The sequence below is a fragment of the Stegodyphus dumicola genome, chromosome 9 (assembly GCF_044657685.1).
Source record: "Stegodyphus dumicola isolate Sdum_Otavi_A_Nest chromosome 9, ASM4465768v1".
Classification (NCBI taxonomy): domain Eukaryota; kingdom Metazoa; phylum Arthropoda; class Arachnida; order Araneae; family Eresidae; genus Stegodyphus; species Stegodyphus dumicola.
The window spans coordinates 160,306,533-160,328,300 of record NC_140776.1 but is presented as its reverse complement, the minus strand read 5'-3'; the positions used below and the strand labels follow the sequence as shown (position 1 = coordinate 160,328,300).

The 21,768-nt window shown below is 31.6% G+C and overlaps 1 protein-coding gene and 1 pseudogene across 2 annotated transcripts in view; one reads left to right on the top strand and one right to left on the bottom strand.

The window, feature by feature from the left end:
- The window catches only part of LOC118184595 (uncharacterized), a 366,479-nt gene that overhangs the window by 304,251 nt on the left and 40,460 nt on the right, over nucleotides 1–21,768 (top strand). The gene's annotated exons all lie outside the window — the stretch shown is intronic.
- On the bottom strand, nucleotides 16,288–16,380 carry LOC118184596 (U6atac minor spliceosomal RNA; annotated as a pseudogene).

The window sequence follows — 21,768 nt, the reverse complement described above, 5'->3', positions numbered from 1 at the left end:
TTTCGCATGTTTTTATTCGCTGAAATATCTTATATTAGCTGATTTCAGTCTTATAGATTTATTTATATAAATAATAATGTCCACTAAAAAAATCTTCTAATTCACTCTCAGTCTCAAACTCAAAGGGAAACGCTGTCGCATTTTTCATTCGTTTTCCGACTGTAGCTCTCCGGTTCTAGATTATATCTTCTCTCATTTCATGTTTGAACAGAAAAAAAAAAACTGTTTTCAATTTAAATAGATTTCTTTGGATTCCATTTTTATGTTTCATTTTACTTAGGATATAAAATAGTTCCATCTATATTCAGGTAAATTTCACCCCGCACCTTTTGTAAAACTAATATTACATTTTAAAATGTGTATTTAGGGTCTTTCGGAAATTATGTTTACCAGCGCTTACTTCTGTTGAAAGTTAACATGACTTCCGTTTTCCAAATATAGAAATATTTAAACAGTGGAATCATGATTTATTTATTTATTTAATAACTAATAAATATAAAATGTGTCGATAAGTATTCTATTCAGCTAGAGTTTTGGAAGGTTAAGAAGTAAGCAGAGTTCTTTCAAAAATACTTTTCCTCGCTAGATTCCGAAAATTTTACTTCAAATAGAATCATCGAAAATGTTTTATGATATTTACTTCGATACTTTACCGAAAAGTTAAAGTTATTTTTATTTCGTAACTCGTTCTAACGAGCATTCATTTATGATGTTAGGAATTTTCTAAGAAGTCCAGTTCGCGGTTGCTCATTGTTAAAATAGCCTTCTATCGTGTTTAAAATATTTTGGTTTTAATGCACTACTCTATGATAGAAAAGTTTCCTTCCTCACAAGACTTTGATTTTTTAAAGGGTTAATCTTTGGATTGAGGTAACTTGGCGATTTTTTGGCGAAATTTTGGCGACCAACCCTGCTACAGCAACCTGCTAGTTTTTGTTTGGACGCCATTTTGTTTTCACGAAGTAAAGGCATTTTTTTTAGTCCAAAGGGATTTGAATCCCGAAGGACTATTAGTTTCGTTTTGGCATTTTGCGTCGGACTCATAAATGTCGGTTCACTTTTCAAACTGTTGCCACAAAATGTTAGAGTCCTGCATTATATTTGAAGAAATTAAATAATGAAAAATCTGCATAAATGTATGTATATTTCTCATATTGTGATAAAACAACGGTACATAGAGTCATCGAATTTTGAATAACGTAATCCTCCAACGAATATGAGCATGTGGAAGACCAAATTTGAAATTTGAAATTTGTTTTATGATCGATTTCCTATTTTTTAAAACTTTGACGAATTTTTGATTAACAAACTCAAGGATTTCAAAGCGAGCAATGGCAACGTTGTGCAGAAAAAACATTTTTATGTCCAGCGCGTGAGTCTCTGTATCGGAAATTCTAAAGATAGGCTCGTTTTAAAACTATTTTGCGATATTGCTGTTGCACTGGATCTTATGGTTTAAGTGCGAGGAACATGATATTTAATAAAGAAAGGTAACACACAAAATGTTAAAAAACGCCCCTTTGGACGTAATTTAAAATCTGAAACATTTCAGATTTTTTTTTTTTTTTTTTTTTTTTTTTTTTACTCAACATTTTTTTCTAACAATCTGCTAGACGAATTACGCTTATGCTAGAACTTTTATGAAACAAAGTGCAGGACGAAGATTAGGTGCGAAATTGGGACAAAGTGCAGAATCGCCTACTGCTTGCCGCGTTTTAAAGAATTGCACATACACTGTATCATCCATGTACACGTCGACCTATTTTCACTTAAAAAAACATCCCAGAATTGCACAAAAATGGTATTGCGCACACTCTTGACTTTATCCATGTACACTGCTAAAGTCCTAGCTAGTAACCTTTATCACCTTACCAAAATGTCGCCAAACTGCCTGTTACCATATTCCAAAGATTAGCCTTTTAAAGTTCCAAAATAAATAATTCTTTCAAATTTTACGGATTTTTAAAAATTAAATATAATTAGATAATAATTACATTTAATTTTTAAATAATGCTTCAAAATAAACTAGCATATTTTAAATAATGCTTCAAAATAAACTAGCATATTTTAAATAATGCTTAAAATAAAATTTTAAACAATGCTTAAAAATTACAAATAATAAGAGATAAAATTATCTCTTTCTAACGTTTCCTGCCTAAGAAGTCTCATTTAAAAATAAAAGAGACTGTTTATTTTTAGAAAATTTTGATAGTTTAGTTTTTTTCTTTAAATATTTACATGAAAATTTTAAAAATTTAACTTTCAAACCTTTATTTTTACGAAGCTAAAAATGCTTTTAAGTTTCAATTAACTGACGAATCAACTGTCGTCGGAATATCCCAGTTGTGCCTACAACGATGCTATCTACCTCTATTTCCCTAGCCAGATTACTAAATATTTGGAAAATTTCTGGCGCCTTTCAGTTGTTATATTCCATTGATTCTCAGTTTTTGTTACTCAGCCCGACACTTTGGTATTATCGCAACCATCTTGGTAAAAGTCGCCAAATTTCCAGAAGTTGCCAAACTGTGGTAACCATGTGATAGCAATTCTTCAGTTAACCATACCGGTAACTGTAAGTTTGGAATAAGCGACGTCGCCATTTTTTACATGCTATTTTGTTTTTGTATTAGAAGCTCTAAAGGCGAATTGCGATATTTTTCGTCTTCAGATGAATTTTGAAATGCGCGTTTGTGCGTATGCCTGCAAATTTTGCCAAAGGGCAAAGAGTGTTCAGATTCAAATTTGATGATTCTGTATTTTAGAAGAAAAGCGTTTGGAAATGCAACGTTAATTGTAACGAACACGTCGGCTTTCGTAGCGTAACTGGTTCGAAAATGGTTATCTGCCACTTACTAGAGCAGTCAAATTTATATACTGCTGGAGAAAAGAAAGGATTAACGAAGGTTAAATTTTGCTTGGAAGTGTTACAAATGGCCAGTATGACTGCAGTAGACTGAAATAATTACATACGGAAGAGAGCATTTGCAAGTAGTTTTATAAATTGTCTTCCGGGATAAATATCTAATTAAAATTAAAATATACACCTAATAATATGTATGATACGAAAGAAATAACTTTCTCCGACATTACCATTTTTTAAATTATTCTTTTTCTTCTTCAAAAATCGCCAATTTTGCCAAAGTGTTAATACCAAAGTACTTTCAGTAACCCCCTTGTAATCACGTTAACCAATGTTATTTCTGTAAGAAATTATCACATCCCTCCATGTGTGTTTTCATAGAGTAAGTGGTTATCACACCCAGTTAGTTATTAAATAATATGTGGTTCAAATGCTAGCGAGGACAAAGTTTATTTTTCACGTTTTTTGTTCAGAAACTCCTAATACGTCGACAATGCTACGCAATCTTTTCTCTCATCATTTAAATGAAAGCAAATGTAAGGAATTACTGCATCCCTTCTTGCGTTCTCTAGTGATCCAACTGACAAACTAGAAGACCTGTGGTTTGAATCCCAAAGAAAGCACAATTAATTTTTTTATATATTCCTTGCTTCGAAAAGATTAAGAGTCCCTACCCTTTTCACTAAATTGAGTTCCTAAAAATACGCAGAAGATATTTTTAAGTACTTATGAATTACGGCAAGCACATTGGCGTAATCTGGCTATTTTTTACAGATGAAAAGTAAAGGTTACTTGTTGGCAACATATGAAAATTCAACATACTTCAATTAAATTCAAAATAAAAATTTCAATTTTTAAATAAGGATTACTTGATATATGAAAAATAAAATACTGACATTCGTTCTGATCTTTCTGGAGTTTTTTTTTTTTTTTTTTTTTTTTTTTTTTTCGATATTCTTCTCCTCGAGTACACAGCGATCTGTTTCCGCTTAAAAGAGTATCAGAGAATTGCAGAGACTTGGACATCACTCAAAGCATTTAATAGATAGCACCGGCTATCTATTAAACGCATATCCTCGTTGTTCTGTTCAGAGATTTTATGTCAAACTTCTGTGTTCCTGAAAAAATTCCACAAGAGCATATTTTAGAATTAAATTTAAGGCCCAAAATATCCCCATTTGCTTATAAAAGTCGTTAGAATACAACAAAAAGAACGCATGCGGAAAATGGCGACGTTGCTTGATTGGAAGATTGTTATGAGCATAGTTGCCAGAGTTTGGCATGCACTGAAATTTCGGCGACTTCTACAAAGGTGATTGAGGTAACATGTAAGTACCCTTTTTACTTCCTTGTACGAAGTAAAAAGGAAGTATTATAATCGCGAAAAGTTTCAGGCAGCATATTTCAAAGAAACTATCCATTTTTACCGCTATCGAATGCAATTTAACGATTTTTTTGCGTCATATCTGTACGTAAGGACAGAATAAAAGACTCTTTTCCTCCAAAAAAATTATATAACTGCTTTAAAATGAATTGTGAAGAGAATTTTTCGTGGCGTCTGTACGAACGTATGTACGTAGGTGCGTAGGTACGTATTTCGCATAACTCAAAAACGAGTAGTCTCAGAACGTTGAAATTTTGTATATAGGACTGCTATAACATGTAGATGTGCACCTTGTATTTTGGTTGCAATGGGCCGCAAAAAACGTATATAAATATATTTATATATATATCCTCTCTGTTACCCGGCTCAGTGATCTCAGTTTCTTTACTCTTATATGTTTGTAAATTGTACATTTTTTGCTTTAGTAATGATTGAATTATGTTGTTTTTATTTCCGGTTAAGGTTTTTATGCCTTTAGTAAATCTGTATGCAATATTTTTAGAATTATCAACAATTTTAAAGTTGTTTAAGTGCCGCTAAGCCTTTTTTTTATGGCGGCCATTGATTGTTTACATTTGAAACAGCAAACTAGTGGATTTGTTGCCAATCTAGAGAAACTTAGCTTCGCAACAACAAAGATAACGCATTCATTTATTATTGCCAATTAAATCATGCTTAATCCTTTCTGGAATTTTTTCGAGGAAATAAGTGTTTCGAGGAAATAAGATTTACTTCGTAATTTTTAATATAGATATTTTGAGTTTTTATGTATTTTTGCCTTCTCGCGAAGTGAGAACTGAATTAATTGAATAAGAAATACTCAATCGTCAGTGTAAAACTGTTTCTTTTTTGTTTTGTTTGCTTAATTTCTTTTATACATCGTTCTAGCTTTATTATAGTATTTGAATAGAACATGTGGCAACGATTAGATAATTCTATTCTTTAAATGATATAAATTTTGTGCATTATGAGTAATAATATGGACGAAATATATTACTGTTAAGTGAATCTAGCGCCAAAGTGTCGCTATGGTAAACAAATACTAGAGTGAATTTTAAAGAATGCATTTATTCTATTGTGGTTTATGCGCTGTCGGCGAAGTAGATTTAATTCAATCCAATAAGTTTAAATGAAATGCAAGAAAAAATGCTTATAATTTAATATTCCGTATAAGGAAGTCATGTGGTGTACACATCAGATTTTTTTAATTATAGTATGCAATAAAGATATACGCTGAATTAAGGCGCATAATACCCAATATACATACATTATTTATATGCTGATTTAAGTACAAATTATCATTATATTCAATAAATGTAAATATATACTATTAATTTCTTTGTGCTTATTCGATGCCCAACTTTCTCTGCTTTTTCGAACCACGATTGATTTCAATCATGTTATAGTGTTCTTTGCTCTTATATTTTTGATATAGTATGAATTTAATGATTCCGAGATCTAAAACTTCCCCTCTAATCTGAGCGTTGAAATTCCCATGTGTTAAGAGCCGGGATATAATTGACATACATCGGTTAGTTTAGATGGTTTGGTTTATTTAATTTTGACAAAGCGCCCGAGAGCTATTTGCCTAAGAGGAGGGATGTCTTCGTGGAGGACTTTCTAAGAGAAACTGTTTCGTATACACGTTACACATGAGGAAAACACGAAACCACCCATGCAGCCAGCCCCTTCGCCGGGACTCGAACCGAGCTACCTGTGTTCAGCGATTTTACCGCTCGGCCACTATTTATTAATTTAGATCAATCAATACATATTTGATAACATGCACTAAAATATTCGTACACCTGCTTATTGTTGAATCATAAACTCTTCAAAAACTGAAGGAATGAAGGTAAATTATTAGTAGTATGTGAAGGAGCTTCTTTTAAATGGAATTATTTTTACCACAATTCAATAGGGGCTCATTTATAAAAATTATTATAAATGATTGTAGCAATATATAAAATGCTTTTTTCAAAACAGTTAACTAAAACTATTTTAAGATCTTCCCTAAGGACTCTTAGATCTTCCAGTGTAAGGAATGTAAAAACTCAACTGTGTCTTCTCTGGTATTCGAATCGAAAATCTCCTGTTTCCCGGATCGACATGCTTACCACTTAGTCTACGAAAGAACGCATAGGTATATGTTATGATTTCTTACAATCTGTCCATTTAAAGCGCGAGTGGGAAGACAAAAGAGACCCAGCCGTCCAGATCCAATTGAGGATAATCACCGTTTCCCGTGTTTTAATACTAATGCAGATTTAGAGCACAGACTGTTTCATTTTTTGAAACAGGAAATACGAAACGATTCCTTTGGTCGGAATCCAAAGCAGGAATCTTTCTCTTGGTAGTTAAAAATGTTAATTATTTATATCGTAGTAGCATGTACAAAGGAATACTATAACTCCTTAAAAGTAACATTAATAACTATAGCTTTTAGTAAGCTTTTCATTTTACTAACTTCCTTCACCTTGTAAACCTCTCAACAGGGTTCTGCTGCAAAAATTTAGAATTAAACCTATAACTGTATTATTAACAAACAATATTCCTCAAAGCTATATAATTAATATCCTTTTTAGGGAAATACATATTTGAGCTAAGAGAAGTTGTCTGTAATATTCATCTGTTAAAATTCGAACAAATAGTTTGAGACGATGTGTTAGGTAAAATTATTTCACGCCTTTTTGTTTCGAGATTTTTATGATAGAATTTCTTTCAGCCCATCGATTTTAATGCGAAAATTGTAATATTTCTAAGCAATTTTCCTCTCCATTTAATGGTACCAAGAACTATAATGGGAATTAAGATTTATGGTATTCATAGGATACCCCGATAAGAAATTTCAACTTAATTAACATCAACTGGCGGAAATAAATCTTCCTTGGGGAATTTATAATGCTAACGAAATTAAATACTTTTTAAATTTCACTGTTTCAAGAAAAGGTTAAGAATTTTATGTTATGTTAAATCAAATAAAAGTTAAAACACATGTATATTTTACTTTGTTCGTAATATAAATCTTTTATTATAATTGCCGTAGTTAAACTAAGCTATAAGAGCATAAATTTATAGCTATTGTTTTACATAATTTAAACTATGATTGCAATAGATTTTTCATAAAATCACTGTAAAGAAAAAATCTTCGACGTGAAGCAATTCGTGAAAAAGTGTCATGTATTTTATTTATTTCATCATTCACAGCGCTTTTCTCTTAAAAGCCATAAAGTTACAGCACCAGAAATATCCATTGCTATCAAAGAGTGTCCTTTATGTTTTGTTTACAGTGCCCCGGAGTAAAATAAAAACATTTCAATAACTTAAGCTATTGCAGAAGTTTACTTCTTATATTGTATAACAGGATGCAATTTGCTTCTTTTGCTTATCTTTGTAGATATATTTTCTAGACAATTTCCGTTTCTAAATTCCATTCCCTTGGAAAAATTCGACTTTCATGTCCTTTTAGAATGTTATGGCACAGAGATACAGAGAATTTATGCACGAAGGAAAAACAATCAATAAGTTATAATTTCACTCTGGAAATTATCCTTTTGCAATGAATATTAACAGCCAAAAACAGACTTTATTCATATGGCTTTTAAGGCGTGGCTTTTCGATGGCTACCATATCAGTGTCATTCTGCATTAAATGAATTGACTTTGTAGAATGCTATCGCATTCCCTTCGTGCGTGCTGTCGGTAGACAGTGGTCAGTATGACTAGCTAGCAGTATGACTAGCCGTGGTTCGAATCTCATTGAGAACACAATTGATTTTTCACATTTTCTGATCCCATGTGTTTTATGATCACTACAATGGCGCACGAATTAAAGCATGGTAGACGATAATTAATCAGAACCTGGTTAATTGGGTCGGTGCTACTTTGGTAGACGGTTGCACGGATTTTGGCCATTTTGGGGCGATATTTTTTTGGCGAGCAATACGACTTATGGTAAACCCATTGCTAGACAAGTTGTTTAATGGTAACCGATACTTTGTTGTCATTTTATTTAAAAAATAATGCGTTTTATTATGCATAAATTTCGTGTTTTAAATATTATTTATGATTTCAAAATAATAAAAATGAATTTAATTTTGCATTTTTATTTGAAATAAAAATTTTATTGTTTATGATATTTTATGGAATTTTATGGTGTGAATGATGTAATGAATTACGTCACATTATTTTAAAAGTAATTGGTTTTAATATCTATAAATTTAATCTAACGTTTTAAACATTATTTATAGCTGTTAAATATTAAAATACTATTTAATTTTGCATATTTTTTAAAATATGATTTTATTATGAATAATTATTTAAATAATTTTAATTCTATGCGTGATGTAATCAGCTCCCTCATTGGTTACGAATATTTGTGCCTTACCGCGCCATTTTAAAATTTTATTATTCCTCTCTTCGAATTCCTCAGATTTCAAAGCGAATGGATGTGTCCGTTTCGAATATGAATGCTGTTATTGGTAATTACCAAGATTATTGGTATCGGAATAAAAAAAATGCCGTTTGAGACCTTATTTTGTCCAACCTTGCTTTCCTAATCAAAGATTTATTTATAAATTGTTAATAGCGTCAGAGGAAATTTATTTTAAATTTTTGGAGAAAACCTGGCTAATTGCTTCTTCAATGAAGTGTGAGAGATGTGGATCACACAGATGAAGATCGTTAGCGGACCCCCCCTTTTTTTTTTTTTTTTTTTTTTTTTTGTGGTATCAATATACGACAGGTTAAAAAATGTGAGTACAATTTTCTTTTACTTCATAATTGTTGTATACTTCAATTTTTATTAAAAAATTAATACAATGTTTTAAAAAATTCCTGAGATATTTATTGCCGCATATGTTTTAATGTTAAATAATTAAATCCTATAAAACTTATTTTATAGGATTTAATTATTTAACATTAAAACATTTATTAAGTAATATTTTACTTAATAAATGTTTTAATATTAAATTAAAAATATAAAATTAGCATTTAAGTAATATTTTAATTCTTTTAAAAGTCGGTATGATGTTTTTAATTCGATATTCAATTTAAGTAATATTTTAATCCAATTAAATGTTGCGCAATGTTTTTATAGCGGTGTTTTTATTCTATTATATGAAAGCAATAATTTAACCTTACTTTAGCATTTTATAGTCTTAGTAAATGTATTTATTTACATTTGCCAGCCATCTTAAAAAACGTTTTCAACAAAATATTAATCCATTATTTTTAAAGATATTTATTTTTTTTAAAGTTTCGTATACTTTACTATATGCGTAAAATACGTAAAACCAGCATTTTTCAAGATGGCTGACGACTGTAAAAACCGCGCCAACTATTTCGCCAACGTAAATCGCCAAAAATCCGTGCAACCGTCTACCAAAGTAGCACCATTGGGTCTTTTACCTCTTCCCAATTCACTCTTTAAAATGGGTAAGAATTTTAGGATCTGCATCACGTCGTTGTGTCTGCTGACTTGCACTTTTTTTTTTAATCCAAAAGGGCTTTGTCCCTGAAGGACTACTGTTTTCGTTTTGCGTTGGTGTTCACTATAAATATCCGTTTCACTTTTCAAACTGTTGCCACCTTTCTTTGGATTTTTCATTTCACATTGGATGTTATGCTGCCCAACTTAACTAGATCCTCTGAAAAAAAAAATCTTATACTTAAAATAATACTGCCAAAGATTGTTGACTTCTTATACGCACAATTTAGCTATACCATTGGCTGCAAATACATTTATGCTTTGCACTGATTCCCTGTGATCGGAAAAGCATTTTGAGTATTTAGGACAGAACTTTTGAGAAAAGCTGATTTAAAATACTGTTATTTATTTTTCTTCCTTTCAGTAAAAGTACGTTCATCTCTTCTGTTAACGTTTTTAAAAGAAATGGAAGCACATTTCATTCTTTCCTTTCCCCTTGAAATTTTCTCTTTATGTGGTGTTTTCTTTTAATACAGTTCATCAAATTGCAGGTTATATGTGGTTTAACTTCTTATCTGAGTTATTGTTCTTTATTTCTATTGCTTCAAAATATAGTGTATGATTTCTTATTGTTCCCTTGGCTCTATATTTTTTCCTAATGTCTTTATCATCTATTTTTACTCTTTTTGCGATTTTTTTTTTCTTTCGGTCATATTCCATATCTTTTCTGCCCCATTTATTCCCATTTTTTCTAGTTACGTTATTTAAACATAAATGTTACATGTTTCTCCCTCTTAAGAGAATTTTTTTAACACTTGATTGAGATCTCATTTTTTTACAAAGATTCGATACTATTTCCTGTTACTTAATTTTTTTTTTTTTTTTTTTTTTTTTGTAGGCAAGATTTATTTTAATTAACATGTTATTTCTTATGTTGAATATCTTTCCTATGCTTCTACTTTTCTCTCATCTCAACCAGAAATACGAACTAAATGAGTTCAAATAGCAAGCAAAAATGTATGTTAAGAGGGAGAGGACTGAGAATTTCAGCCATTAGCTCTGTAATTCTTCTACTTTATTTGCCGAATGGCAGCAGCATGACGTCTGTAAGAGAGTTTCGCTTTGCTAATATTACATTAGCTTGATTTTCAATTGTGTTATTATTCTTATATGGTATTTCTCCCGCCTTCTTAGCATGTCTTCGTAGTGTGGTTGTCTGCACGCTGGGCGCGTATTTCCAGTGGTCCATGGTACGATTTCCGGCGAAGGCATTGCTCATTTTTCACTTCTCCTGCTTCCAAAAAATACCTAATGACTCTACAATCTATAATATCTTGTTTGCTTTCTAAATCTTCAAAGTATGGTAGTAGGCTCACCCGTAAAACGTTTTAAGGTTTGTTAACGCTTTTTTGTAAGATACCAACACAGAGTACAAATTAACTTTTGGTTGCTTTTACTATAATTGCATTCTCTCAGTATTCTTGGAATCTAAGTTAAAGATGGAACGATAATTAGTTTATAATTTAAGAAGTTTAATTACGTACTTAGATTGACTTTCTTAAAATTTCCAGAGGCCGAGCGGTAAAGACACTGAACACTTGTAGTTCGGTCCAAGGTTCGAATCCTGTCTCGCTAGATGCTTGAAAAGAAACTGCGTAAGAACATTTCAGCATCAATGAAGTCAGGTCATTCTTTTCAAGCAATAACCAATTTGTAAATATTTTTTTTTGTTGCCAAACCATGAAACAAAACTTTGGATACTTCAGATAAATACGTATACGTATGACGTCATGACTTAACTGTAAGGTTACAGAGCAACTATTTCCAGTATCAATAAAAGAAATAACGTCGCAAAAACCTACCGTGTCGATTATCTTAATCTGAAACAACAACGTTGCCAACAGCAGCTATTTATTCAAAATGGGAGACGTCAACAAAACATTTTCCAACAACGTCAGAACATGATTTTATATAATAATAATATATTTAATGTTTATCAATGTTATTTTTATTTTATATTTTATTACACTTCCAAATTTTTTATTAACAAACTCAACGATTTGAAAGCGAGCAGCAGCAACACTTTTCAAAATAAAGCAGATTTTTAGGGAAAAATTAGCGTTTTCAGAGTTTTTAATTCGGCTGATTAAAGTCGTATGAAGATGAGTTTAGTCAAAATGACTTCCCACGAATTATTGGAACCCGGGGAGGGGGACGTCATTTGAAATTCAACTCCCCGCCGTTCCAGAGGAGATGATGCTACAAGCAAACAAACAGACAGGCGCGAAGAGATTTTAATAATCCTTAACATATAGTAATTTACCGCTACTGAAGACAAGAGAGTGTATGTAAACTTAAAAATCTATCTCAGTAATCTCTAACTTGAATAACAATTAGAAATGCATTTAATAAAATACTTTTCTTTACAGTAGGGTGATTTTTTGCGTAGTTGTTAACTTACTTTCTCTTAATTTTCTTTCATTCAATTCAAAAGATGGAATAAACTGCTCATGTAGAAAACAATTAAAGAACTGTTGTTACCTTTTTTGATTAAAACGATTTCACTCGTAAAATTCTTTATTAAATTTGCTAACTACAATTAAATTGGCATTAATTGAGTTGGCAATAAATTGAAATTTCTTTCTTTCAATTTTATCACTTTCATCTTCTTAAAACGTTAATTTACTGAGTGCTGTTTGTGGCCTCTTTATAGGATTAAGTAAATAAAATTGCTGAATGTGTATTAATTAATACTAAAATCTAATAACTAAATAAAACTAGCAATGAAAAAATCTGAAACGTTTCAGATTTTAAATTACGTCCAATGGGGCGTTTTTTAACGTTTTGTGTGCTACCTTTATTTATTAAATATCATGTTATTCGTTCTTCGCACTTAAACCATAAAATTGATTTCAACAGCAATATCACATAATTTAAAAAGAGCATATCTTTAGAATTTCCGATACACAGTTTTGCGTGCGGAAATAAAAAGGTTTTTTTTTTTTTTTTTTTTTTTTTTTTTTTTTCCCAGTGCTGCCATTGCTCGCTTTGAAATCTTTGAGTTTGTTAATTAAAAATTCAAAGTGTTACAAATTGTGAAATCGATAATAAATCAAATTTCAGATTCAAATTCGGGCTTTCAGATGCCCATATTCGAGTGGAGGACTACGTTATTCAAAATTTGGTGTGTCCAGGTACCATTGTTTTTTTACAATACGAGAAACATACATGCATTCATGCAGTTTCTTTATCATTTATTTGCTTTGAATATAATGCAAGGCTCTAATATTTAGTGGCAACAATATGGCTCTATTTACATTGCACATGATTAAAATTACGAAAACTGTCAAGAATTTGAACTACCATTGTTCAACAGTTTTACTGCTGCCGCCGCCGGTGCGCCTGCATGAACCATCCAAAAGTTATAGAAGTAAAATTCGATACAGAAGAAATTTCTCTTTATGTAATGTTTCTCTTTATGTAAGTTCTTTACACGCGAATATTTCTACCAGCTGTTGATATATCTGATTTCGGGTTGGATGTATATTGGAAGAAAAAAAGTCAAGTTACAAAGGCTTCAAATAAATACAACTTATTTATGATATTTTGAGGAGCTTAGAAATTTTAGAGCCAAACCCATAACAATAGGAAAGTTAAAGGAAATTTTATAATTATTTAAAATAATTTTCATTTGAAAGCTTTCTCTCCCTCTTCATGGCAACGTAAGGCTCTTAAAGATTGGTCCATTCCAAAATTTTAAATGAAACAGTGGGTTGCAACATTATATTTGGGATATTATTCTTGAGAATTTTTTCGATGCTATTATTTGATGATCAAATACTCCAACAGATTATTAAAAACCTGTTTTTTTATTTTTTATATGCATACGAATAAAATAAATGCATGTAAAAATCTCTGTACAATGGTTTGCAATAATTGCTTCTTAGATGCAATTTATTCATCATTTTTGGCCCCAATTTAGAAACATGCCTTTTAATGAGAGCAAAGAACAGGATCTGTATGCCCTCCACTTCTCCCATCCACGTTACTATTAAGTTTATAAGTTTCAACAAATAATTATTTGAGAGTTACTCGAGCAGTGGATTTTGTAGCTCTAACAAGCAATTTTCTTTTTTTTAAATTGATGGGTATCTGTTTACACGAGTTGGTCAAAACTAGCTTCTTAAAAAAAATAATATATGAGGTTCCTGTTCTAGATTATTTTGTTTCACTCGAATGATGGATTAAGGTGCTTCTTTCAGCCACACTAAATTGTACACCGTCATCAAAGAATTCATAGTATTTTTAATGGCATTTTACAAGGTATTCAAACATTTCCAATGCCATGCTAATACAATGCATAAAAAATCCGATGTGTACACCACATGACTTCCTTGTACGGAATATTAAATTATATGCATTTTTTCTTGCATTTCATTTAAACTTATTGGATTGAACTAAATCTACTTCGCCGACAGCGCATAAACCACAATAGAATAAATGCATTCTTTAAAATTCACTCTAGTATTTGTTTACCATAGCAACACTTTGACGCTAGATTCATTTAACAGTATTATATTTCTTTCATATTATAACTCATAATGCACAAACTTTACATCATTTAAAGAACAGAATTATCTAATCGTTGCCACATGTTCTATTCAAATACTATAATAAAGCTAGAATGATGTATAAAAGAAATTAAGCAAACAAAACAAAAAAAAAACAGTTTTTCACATACGATTGAGTATTTCTCATTCAATTAATTCAGTTCTCACTTCGCGAGAAGGCAAAAATACATAAAAACTCAAAATATCTATATTAAAAATTGCGAAGTAAATCTTAAACATTTATTTCCTCGAAAAAATTCCAGAAAGGATTAAGCATGATTTAATTCGCAATAATAAATGAAGGCGTTATCTTTGTTGTTACGAAGCTAAGTTTCTCTAGATTGGCAACAAATCCACTGGTCTGCTGTTCCAAATGTAAACAATCAAGGGCAGCCATAAACAAAAGCCTTAGCGACACTTAAACAACTTTAAAATTGTTGATAATTCTAAAACTATTGCACACAGATTTTCTAAAGGCATAAAAATCTTAACCGGAAGATAAAAACAACATAATTCAATCATTTTTAAAGCAAAAATTGTACAATTTACAAACATATAAGAGTAAAGAAACTGAGATCACTGAGCCGGGTAACAGAGTGTATATATTGTTGTGTGCGTACGGGTTCGTTATGAAATGAATGCACAAGTCCGATGAAAAATGAACAAAAATTTATTATTATCACAACAGAAATGCTTAAAATTTCTCAAATTATCATGCAGTATCACAATATCTCACAGTAGTTATCTTTTAACTACTTAAATGTACAATAGAACGTAATTCAAAACAGCTAAAGAACGCTAATCCGCGAATTCGCTATAATCAACAACGGCAGTTTTCTAAACAACAACAAACTAAGCAACTACTACAAACTGAGATGTTTTCCTCCTTTTATAAGATTTTAAAATCACGCGCTACAATTTTCCAGTACTTTCTCGAAATCAAAAAGAGATATTTATTTATTTAACGCACGCGCTCTTGTATTTTTAATTTTTCCGGCTTAGCTTTCTTTTAATATTCGTCACGCGCTGCACTGCGCGAGAAATAAAACCAATTAATTTATAATTGAACTAATATTAGCTTTTTAAATACCAAATTCGTAACACTATGTATAAATATATCTATATACGTTTGGTCCGGCCCATTGCAATCAAAATACGAGGTGCACATCTAAATGTTATAGCAGTCCTATATACAAAATTTCAACGTTCTGAGGCTACTCGTTTTTGAGTTATGCGAGATACGTACGTACGTCTCTTCAGAATTTATTTTAGAGCAGTTTTATAAGTTTTTTGAAGGAAACGAGTCTTTTATTCTGTCCTTACAGATATCACGCAAAAACATCGTTAAATTACATTCGATAGCGGTCAAAATGGATATTTTCGTTGTAATATGCTACCTGAAAGTTTTCGCGATCACAATACTTCCTTTTTAATTCGTACAAGGAAGTAAAAATATGTATCCCCATTAAGAGATTTTTTTAGATTAGGAACTTTCATGTACTTATATAAATTAGTAGTTTACCAATCAAAAACCCATAACAGATGTCTCGAAATTTTGTTTGTGATTTTTTTTTCATTTATTTGTATATTGTTGATTATTGTGAGTCTATAATATTGCAAGAGGTTTCCGATGCTATGTGCACCACAAAATTATTTTATTTATATTATTTTATTTTCACTACATACCAGGCTTCCGTCCTAAGATAAAATCAATCGAAATATGCCTGATCTGTAGAAACCATCTACCGTCCAACTCCGCCACTACCAGACCGAGCCCATCAGATCAGCGGCATTTATTGAATACTAAATCAAAAATATTTTACAGAAGTCAGTATATGTATGTTACAGAAACATCTTTGCAGGCTAAACGGCTGCCACATAAATAATCAATACAGAGTGTAATACATAATCATCACCTTCACATGCAATTACAAAGTCTTTAAAAGCATGTTCAAGTCTTGATATTCATCATAGAGTCGTTCTATATAGAAGTGCGTAATTTTTATTAAAATATTTATTTGGTGTATATGTGTGCAGGCCCAGAGGCTATTCTGTCTTTGTCAAGGGAAGTGCTAACCATCTCTCCTTTCATATAATACATTATCGTATCACATTATATAGATATATAACTACAAAAAAATTATAACAAAAAAAATTAATGCACCTGAGCAGAAACGCGTCCGCCGAAAACATCGCGGAGAAAACAACGCAAGGCGAAAACGTTGTGGTACAAAACATCGTGGGAGAAAATAAAGCAAAGAGAAAACGTTGCAGTTTCTAAAACGTCGTGGCACAAAGCGTCGTCGCCGAAAATAAAGCGGTTAAAAAATTTCGCAATTTAAAAACATCGTCGACAAAAATATCGTGGTAAAAAATAAAGTATTTACAAATCATCGCATGATAATAACATCGCAGACATGCGTTTTTCAGGCTATTATAACTGTAAAATTTAATAATTGTTTAATAATTGTAAAAACTCGCATAATGGTTTGTGAGCGCAAGATGTCAAGAAGGACAATTTTTACTTTCATATTTTTTTATTAACTAATAAATATTTGCTGAAAATGTAAAATGGAAACTTAAAATATAGAAAATTAATGCAATTTATAGCAGTTAATAGAATTTCAAACTGACATAGTTAACTAACAAAGGTTATTAATAAAATATTCTTATAAGTTTTATTGGTAATTTTTCATGAAAAGTATTATCTAAAAAAGAATAGGGGAAAAAAAAAAGATAAGTAAAAAATTGCTAAGAGTTAATTATGAGATAATTTTTTTCACTTTTGTTAATCTGATACTCTTATAATAAAAATTATTTCTTGTTTTGCTTAAATTTGTTGTTTTCCTTTTTTTAATGTATTAATTAATAAAAATATAAATGTGAAAATTATCCTTTTTTCCATCTTGCGCATACAAATCATTATGCGAACATCCTATTGCAATTATTAAAGCCTTAAAAAATCATGTCTGCGATGTTATCGTCATGCGATTATTTGTAGGTACTTTATTTTGTAACACGATATTTTTGACGCCGATGTTTTTAAAATGCGAAGTTTTTTAACCGCGTTATTTTCGAAGACGATATTTTGTACCACGATGTTTTAGAACTGCGATGTTTTCTCTTTGCTTTATTTTCTCTCACGATGTTTTGTATCACGACGTTTTCGCCTTGCATTGTTTTCTCCACGACGTTTTCGTCCGCGATGTTTTTGCCTCGATGTTTTCGGCTGTAACCAAAAAAACGTTTGTTCATGTGTATTAATTACTTGTCTCTCAAACGGAATAGTAGTTAGAATCGCTGACTTAGGATTTAGGATTTAGGTATAGGTATAGGTAACGGGAGGCAGTACCGAAGGGCCCGGGTTAGAATATCAGAGAATGTTTCTAAGCGTATAGTGTCTGCGTGTCGCAGGGTACTTAAAATAACGGCGAGCAGAAATTCTCTCGAGAGGTTGATGGTAAAGAAAGGTTCACCCTCGGAATCCCATCAGGGATAGAAGCTTAGCAGTTAGCAACGCCAGGCAATACCTGGTATGCCTGCATAGATGTACATGTGCCGGCCTTGCTTCAGCCTGTACCTGTATTAATTACTTGCTATGTATCTCAATTAATTCGATGTGATTTATATTGGTGTATTTACAAAAGCAATATATCATTATACATATTTAGTTGCACCGGCCGTTCATTTGCGAAATTATCGGGAGTTCTAAGAAAAATATCTGCATTTAATCTAAAAGTGTAGTACATGCACTATTCTCATCTTGCCTTTTCCAGCTTAACAACTGAACACTCACGTATAATGTGAGCGGCATTTTGTTCTCTTCTACAAAGACGGCTTTCAGTTTATTCAGTTATTCCTGCAAACATTATTCAGTTTGGAGCACACTGCTCCTAGCGTGTACTGGCACCCCTCTCAGCAACAGATGTCCTTAATCAAGATGGGAGTATATGTCGGTTAAAGCAATATTCTTTATATGTGCGCCCACTGATGCTTTCATTCCCCATTATGATTCGTTTTGCGCTAGCCCGAAATGGACAAGGCATAAGAAAAAGGAAACTGAAAGATAGTCATGAATCTTTGATTGTACTAAATCTTTTGATACATTCAACATTCCCAAGTAATAAAATTTTATCCTTTGTAAAATGCATTGTTTATTTCTAATAGTCTCGATTATTGCTTTCTGTTTCAATACACTACATAAGTTCTTAATTAGTTCAAAGCGGCTTTGTCCCTGAAGGACTATTGTTTTCGTTTTGCGATTCAGCGTTGAATCACTATAAATGTCCGTTTCACTTTTCAAACTGTTGCCGCCAAATGTTAGAGTCCTGCATTATATTTGAAGAAATTAAATAATGAAAAATCTGCATAAATATGCGTACATTTCTCGCATTGTGATAAAACAACGGTACATAGAGCCATCGAATATTGAACGACGTAATCCTCTACGAATATGAGCATGTGGAAGACCCAATTTGGAATTCGTTTTATGATCGATTTCATATCTTGTAGTGGTTTTCCCCATGTGTAACGCGTATACGAGCCTGTTTTCCTTAAAAAGACCTCCACGAGGGCATCCCTCCCTTAAGGCAGATAGCCCTCGAGTGCTTTGCGTAATCTAATAAACGAAACCAAACCATCATATTTTGTAAAACTTAACGAATTTTTGAGTAACAAACTCAGGTATTTAAAAGCGAGAAATGGCAACAATCATCTACGGCGGGTTAAAAAAATCCTTTTTATCTCCAGCTGGCACGGAACTGTGTATCGGAAATTCTAAAGATAGGCTCATTTTAAAATTATTTCGCGACATTGCTACTGAACTGAATTTCATGGTTTAAGTGCAAAGAACATTATATTTAATAAATGAAGGTAACACACAAAACGTTAAAAACAACGCCCCTTTGGACGTAACTTAAAATCTGACATCTTTCAGATTTTTGGGGGGGGGCTTGTTTTATGTTTTTACTTCCTTGTACGAAGTAAAAAGGAAGTATTGTAATCGCGAAAAGCTTCAGGCATCATGTTTCAACGCAAATATCTATTTTCACCGCTATCGAATGCAATTTAACGATGTTTTTGCTTGACATCTGTTCATAAGGACAGAATGAAGGACTCTTTCCCCCCAAAAAAAATTGTAAAACTAATTTAAAATGAATTATGAAGAGAATTTTTCGTGGCATACTTGCGTACATATGTATCTCGCATAACTCAAAAACGAGTAGCCTCAGAACCTTGAAATTTTGTACATACGACTGCTATAACATGTAGATGTACACCTCGTATTTTGGTTGCAGTCGGCCGCACCAAAAGTATATAAATATATGTATATAAATATCCACTCTGTTACTCAGCTCAGTGATCTCAGTTTCTTTATTCTTATGCGTTTGTAAATTGTGCATTTTTTTATTTACAAATGATTGAATTATGCTGTTCTTATCTTTCGGTTAAGGTTTTTATGCCTTTAGTAAATCTGTATGCAATATTTTTAGAATTATCACAAATTTAAAAGTTGTTTAAGTGCCGCTAAGCCTAATAATTTTTGCCATGTCGGCCATTGCTTGTTTACATTTGAAACAACAGAATAGTAGATTTGTTGCCAATCTAGAGAAAGTAAACTTCGCAATAACAAAGATAACGCCTTCTTTTATTATTGGGAATTAAATCATGCTTAATCCATTCTGGAATTTCTTCGAGCAAATAAATGTTTACGATTTACTTCATAATTTTCAATACAGACATTTTGAATTTTTATGTATTTTTACCTTGTCGCGAAGTGAGAACTGAATTAATTGAATGAGAAATACTAAAATCGTCTGTGAAAAACTGTTCCTTTTTTTTTTTTTTTTTTTTTTTTTTTTGTGTGTGTGTGTGTGTGTGTGTGTGTGTTATTGTTCTTTGCTTAATTTCTTTTATACATCGTTTTAGATTTATTGTAGTATTTGAATAGAACATGTGGCATCGATTAGATAATTCTTAAGATCATATAAATTTTGTGCCTTCTGAGTTAAAAAATGAAATCCAATAGCCTATATCTTCCCATGGTTTAACGTTTGGAAAATTAAAAGCAATGAAAGCAAACCCACTATAATATATTTCCAAAAGAACCCTTTCAGAAGACATCTCAACAATATCACAATTAATAATATCTCCATCCCAAATGAAAAATGTGTTAAATATTTAGGCGTTTATCTCGATCAAAAACTAACCTTCAAAAACCATATCGAAAATATCTGTAAGAAAGCCAACTAAGCAATAGGCAGTATCTATGCACTCATAGGAAGAAATTCTAAACTTAGTCTCGCTACAAAAAGAGTTATTTATCTACAAGTTATCCGCCCGATTTTACTGTATGGTTCCCCAGTGTGGGCTGCAACTTCAACAACTCACCGCGAAAAAAATACAGAGAATTCAAAACAATAATTACAAATGCGCCTTGGTTCGTACGACACAGCAATCTCCACAATGACTTAAAAATTAAACCCACGGATTCTGAAATTCTTAAAGCTTCTCATAACTTTTTTATGAAATGTGACAGTCATCCTAAGAATATCATCAAAAAACTAGGAAATTATGATTTCACAATTGAGCAATGTCACAAGAGGCCCCGCATTTTTTACCATAATAGTCGGTGGTAATGTTTATATTTTCGTTTTCTTGTTATTTAGCCAAGATTTTACTTCAATTTCTTTACTTATAAATTTACTTATCAAATTACAAAGCGCTATGGACTTTGTTCCTGCCAAAGCAGGTAGACTTTGTGTGTAAATAGTTTTTACTCTTGTGAAACGTTTCAATGTACTCCCAATTGTGTTTTTCATCATTTTACTTAGCAATTATTGCTTATCAGAAGAATAATTTTTATAAAATTTTAAAAATGCTTTACAATACATCCTGCAAGAGATGGCGCCACCAGAGCTCCAGTCAACTAAAATGCTTTTCATCCCTACTAATAGATGGCGCCTCATTTGTTTAAAGTTTACTTATTCTACAGACAGCGGCACAGGACCCTCCGTCGCTAGTAATCTCTGAGTTCTAGCACAGCATGTGCACAAGTACTTCCATATTATTGGATACAACTTACTCGATTCTTCACGCATTTAAAAGTCAAGTATAATATATTGGTAAAGGCCGTTAATGGTCGATTGCCTTTTACTAAGTGATAAGACATAGACATATAGTTAAAAAATGATTGAAATGTACTGTTAAGTGAACTTAGGGCCAGAGTGTCGCTATGGTAAACATATATAGTGAATTTTAAAGAGTGCATTTATTCTATTGTTGTTTATGCGCTACCGACGAAGTAGATTTAATGGTAAACAAATATAGTGAATTGTGTAGAGTGCATTTAATCTATCGTGGTTTATGCGCTATCGACGAAGTAGATTTAATTCAAGCCAATAAGTTTAAATGAAATGCAAGAAAAAATGCGTATAGTTTAATATTCCCTATAAGGAAGTCATGTGGTGCACACATAAGATTTTTTT